The sequence below is a fragment of the Grampus griseus genome, assembly GCF_964374135.1.
Source record: "Grampus griseus genome assembly, chromosome: 11".
Lineage (NCBI taxonomy): Eukaryota > Metazoa > Chordata > Mammalia > Artiodactyla > Delphinidae > Grampus > Grampus griseus.
The window spans coordinates 21,797,558-21,803,557 of record NC_139005.1 but is presented as its reverse complement, the minus strand read 5'-3'; positions in this window follow the sequence as shown (position 1 = coordinate 21,803,557).

Genomic DNA, 6,000 nt, shown 5'->3' with positions numbered 1-6,000 from the left:
CCTTCGCCAAAGAAATTTTAGTGAGAGAAATGTAATTGAAGAGTTTTGTTTCTATAAAATTTGGCTTGGTACTATGGGATAAAGTGATACGAAGTTCTGGTTACAAGTTAAGTTTATTCCAATATTTGGTGTTAATGGCTCTCACAGCTAAAAAAGATCCTGCAAAGAATTATGGATTCAAATCGAAAGGTTAGCTGCATTTACTAAATCAGTTCATCCACCTGTTATAAAAAGCTTTTTTTTAACATCTAAGTAGTAAATTTCCATCTTCCCAGATGTCAATAAATTGTTCTTCCAAACAGTGAAAGTTTTTGCATTTCCATATTTTAAACAAATTGGTTCAAAACTAACTTTTTGGAAAATTTTAAAATAGATCAGATAGTTTTGTTTCAGAGATATTTTAAGTGTTTAGATAGGACAGCTTCATAGAGGATGAATATCATTTTTGGCCAAAAAAAATCCTGTAATAATGGGAGTATTTCCAAACATCTGTTGTCAAAACGTCTTTTACATTAGAAGAATTTCTTTCAAACTGAAGATACATATTCTCACTCAGTGTTAAATATTCCCCTTCTCTTGAAATGACATAGTAAATGTGTTTTTTCTGTGTGTGCTTTATTTTGTTTCTCATTCTTATTTCCATACAACCACTTTGAAAACAGTTTTGCAGATTCTTAAAAAATGTTAAATATACACCTATCATATGATCCAATCATTCTATTCCTAGGTATCTACCCAAGAGAAATAAAAGCATATGTCCATATAAACACTTATACCTAAATGTTTATAAAGAAATTTGCGTTGGACAAAAATTGGAAACAATCTAAATGGCCATCAACAGGTGTATTGATAAACTGTGGTACATCCATACAATGGAGTAAGACAACAGTAAAAAGGAATGAACTATTCATACATACTTCAACATGGATGAATTTCAAAATCATTATGCTGAGCGAAAGAAACCACACAAAGTACATACTGTATGATTCCTTTTATATAAAATTCTAGAAAATACAAACTAATCTACAGTGACAAAAAGCAGGCTAGTGGTTGCCTGGGGTCAGAAAGCAGGAGCAGGGAGGGGATGGAGGAAGGAATTTCAAAGGGACATGAGGAAAACTTTGGGGAGTTACCCCTACACACCTTCTGGAGTGGCTAAAGTTAACAGACTGTTGTAAGTGTTGATGAAGGTGTGGAACAACTGCAACTCTCATCCACTGCCAATGAGAAAGTAAAATGGTAAACTTTGGAGAAGAGTTTGGCAGTTTCTTAAAAAGTTAAATATATAACTAATAAATACCCCAGATGTTCCACGCCTAGATATTTATTAAAGAAAAATTAAAACAAGTTCACAAAAAGACTTGTATAAAATAGCTGTATTCATAATATCCCAAACCAGGAAACAGCCCAACTATCCATAAACAGGTGAAAGGATAACCATATTTGGCACATCCATTAAATGGAATACTCTTCAACAATAAAAAGGAATAAATTACTGATAAACTCAATAACATGTGTAAATCTCAAAATCATTATCCTTAGTGAAAGAAGCCAGACAAAAAAAAGAGTACACACTGTATGATTGCATTTATATAAAATTCTAGAAAATACAAACTAATCTATAGTGACAAAAAGCAGATCAGAATTTCCCTGAGGATGGGGGTGGACGGAGGGATAAATTAAGAAGGGGCAGGAGGAAACCTTAGGGGTTCTTGGAAATGTTTGTTATCTTGGCCTTGATAATGGTTTCATGAGTGTATGTGTACATCAGACTTATCAAATTGTACACTACACCCCCCAACACACATGCAGTTTATTGTTATCAATTGTACCTGAAGAAATTTGTAAAAACAAAGGACTGGAATATGATGGTTATTGTTAGGTGCTACAATCAATGCATTGTGGTGGGGGGGGGGGATGAGAGGCTAGAGGTATTAATCACCAATTTAAGGCAAAGTGTGAAAGCCAGAAGGTGTCCTTGACAGCAGACACTCAGCTCTTATAGCCTGAAGGCAGAAAAAGCTGAAGATCACATTCAGTCTTTAATTATAAGAGAAGTGAGCCTCCAGAAATATTTGATTCTCAACCCAGGCAAGTCAGCTTCACCAAAGTCAGGGCATTGATTGGGAAGGAATGTGACACTCCGACTTAGAATGGGGCCTTCTTGGTGACAGCACTCAAACATCTTGAATCACCAGATTCATCTGGCACTGAACAAGGCTAGCTCCCCCCCCCCCCCCCCATTAAAGGCTAGCTCTACTCACTTCCTTGAACATGATGCAGAATCCTCTGCTTTGCAAGACAAATGCCATACCCACACACCTCTGGCCGGGATATACCGCCACCTCATAGCCTGGCTACCAGATAAGAAACTAGGATCAGTCACAGTCTAACACAGCTGAGGAGGTTCTGGGTCTGCTGAGAAGGATAAGGTGCTGCAGGACCTAGCTAAGGTGTATGGGAGGAGCTGAGAAAATATTTGCAAGACCAGGACATGACACCAGTGTACAGAACCAAGGGGACAAAAAATAAAGTTGGACAAGGGAGACTTTACTGACATCAGACCACTCTCTTGTCATATAACATTTAACATCTTGTGTTTAACAACTATTTCATAAAATTCCTAAAAATGTCACTACTGGGTCTTGTAAGAACTGATAAGAGCCATCCTGCCCTAGCACACCACTGGCTAAGGCCGATGGCAGAAGATGCTGGCATTAAATTGGGCTACCTGACAGTAGTAGAAATGATAGGATCCCAAATAGGGGTCAGGTGGTAATGCTTATCAGATGCACAACATGGGCTCAATCATAGTAATAAATAGCAAAGTCAGAGTGGCTAGCAATGGGGACCCTGACTTCAGAGAACTATGGAGTGTGTTAAGAGAACACGAGTCCCCAAGGGCAGGAGAGGTGGGCAGTACTGCTCAATCAATACAATCCAATGAAACCAAGGATGGATGATTAAACACCAGAGAGCCGCTGCCCCAATTAAAAGTCACAATCTCTTCCCTATTTCCAATCCTGAGACCCTTGTCAGATTTAGAACCCATTGTTCTCATGAGGATCCCCACAAGAAAAACTCTACAATATCATAGCAAGTGTTTATGATGATTCTCCCAGGCCTACTCCCAAGGGACCCATGGCCGTTTACCCAGGTAACTGTATACAAGGAAAAGAGAAATACCCAAGGCATTTTGAGGAGTGTTAGCTAAAGGGTCTGATTTGACATTAACACATGAGGATCCAAAGCATTATCATGGCCCCTTTGTTGGGGAAGGTAATAATAAACAATAAAGGGTGCCCTGGGCCAAGATCCCACGCATAATAGGTCCACTGGTTCCATGACTTATCCAGTGACCATTTCCCCAGCCCGTAAACTTCACAGTTAGCAACCACTCCACATGAGTTACTTAACCCCTGGCATAAGAGCTATGGAAGTGGACAAAGGCAAGTGGAAGCTCTGAAACTGTCCCTCCCACTCTGCCTTGGTCAAAATAGTAAATAAAAAACAATATTGCATTGGCAATATTGGAAATAAAAGACAAATATTGCAAATATTTGTAAATGCTGTAAAAATTCAAAACAAATTTATAAAATTTTCTTATAAATACTGTAAAGAAAAAACAATATTGCCTGGAACTATGGCAGAGATTGAAGCCACCCTTAAAGACCCGAAAGATTCAGGCACCATTATCACCATCACATCCCTACTTAATTCAATAGTCTAGGCCCTACAAAAACACACGTCCAGCATATGAACCTATCTATGAAACAGAAACAGAATCACAGACATAGAGAACAGACTTGTGGTTGCCAAGGGGGAGGGGGTTGGGGGGAGGGCTGGAGTGGGAGGTTGGGGTTAGCAGATGTAAGCTTTTATATATAGAATGGATAAACAACAAGGTCCTACTGTCTAGCACAGAGAACTATATTCAATATCCTATGATAAACCATAATGGAAAAGAATATTTTGTAAAAAGGAATGTATATATGTATAACTGACTCACTTTGCTGTACCACAGTAATGAACACAACATTGTAAATAACTATAGTTCAATAAAAAACAAAACACGTGTCTAGGAGGATGATGCTAGACTACTGCACACGTATACTCATTTACCCTTCATAACAACCCCATGAGGAAATTAGTAATATTTCCGCTGTTTTTCAGTTGTGTTGAGACATAGGCAACCTGCCCAAGGTCATACAGCTAATTAGTGGCAGTGCAAGCAGGTGGCACATGCGCCTATACTATTAATCACTTTTTTCATTGCCTCTCCATGTAGGGCAGGTTTCTGATGTGTGGCCTGTCCAACACACACCCACATGTGTGAAGGTGGACGTAAAAGATAATTTACCATCCAGAGAAAGTGCTCATTGAGCTTCCTCTGTGGCCCATGCCAGGACTTAACAACCTCTGTATGAAAAGCCATGAAGGTGTGTCCCTGTCCTTTTATTTTCAGCTGAGAGTGGACATTTGCTCTCAGATTCAAGTTACTGGCTCCAGGAGGACACTAGTTCAAATCAGAATCATAACACTAGTTTGAGTGGATTCCAGGGGAATCGTAACCTGGCACGACAGCTAGTCTCCACATACCCCTCTAGGTCACAGAACAGCCACTTCCTGAATGGAACCAAAGTTCAGGGTCAAACGGCCCTCTCATGGTGAAAGATGGATACTTGTTTGGTCTCAGAAGCCCCAACCTGCAGCATCAGTGCCTTAATGGAGCTTTCGCTCCATCTGAGGCCTTTCTCAGGCAACTGGAAGAAAAAAAAATGCAACCCTCAATAGGCAGGGACAAGGATGCAGAGCAAGGACACGGCGGCAGGCAGTTCATCTTCCTAAATTCTACTCACTGTTGAACTTCTGAGGAGTTGGGGAGACAGCGGGAGTCAGTCCTGTGGAAGAAGATCGAAAGGCCTCTTCCACCAATATCTATAACTGGCTAACAGCAAACCAGTTCTGCCGAAATCAAACACAAGTGAAGCATTATGCTGCTTAAAAATGTGTTGCCTCACCATTTACAATAGCCAAGACATGGAAGCAACCTAAATGTCCACCGACAGATGAACATAAAGCAGTTGTGGTATACATTTAAGATGTTATGGAAAAACCCAAACGGACTTTTTGGCCAACCCTATATATAAAAATATAAATATAAATATAAATAAATAAATAAATAAATAAATATATATATATATATATAAAATGGAACGTTAGCCATAAAAAGAACGAAATAATGCCATTTGTGGATGGACCTAGAGATTATCATATTAAGTGAAGTCAGAGAGAGGCAAATATTGTGTGACATCACTTATATGTGGAATTTTTAAAAAAATGATAGAGACTTCCCTGGTGGCGCAGCGGTTAAGAATCTGCCTGCCAACGCAGGGAACACGGGTTCGGTCCCTGGTCCGGGAAGATCCCACATGCCGCAGAGCAACTAAGCCCGTGTGCCACAACTACTGAGCCTGTGCTCTAGAGCCCACGAGCCACAACTACTGAGCAGCCCACGTGCCACAACTACTGAAGCCCGCGCGCCTAGAGCCCGTGCTCCACCGCAATAAGCCTGCACACCACAACGAGGAGAAGCCCCCACTCGCCACAACTAGAGAAAGCCCGCGTGCAGCAACGAAGACCCAATGCAGCCAAAAATAAATTAATTAATTTTAAAAAATGATACAAATGAATCTATATACAAAACAGAAATAGACCCACATACATACAAAACAAGCTTACAGTTACCAGGGGGGGAAGGGGAGAGGGATAAATTGGGAGATTGGGATTGACATATACACACTACTATATATAAAATAGATAACCAGCAAGGACCTACTGTATAGCACAGGGAACTCTACTCAGTACTCTGTAATGACCTATATGGGCAAAGAATCTAAAAGACTGGATATATATATAACTGATTCACTTTGCTGCACACCTGAAACTAACACAACATTGTAAATCAACTATACTCCAACAAAAAATTTTTTAAAATGT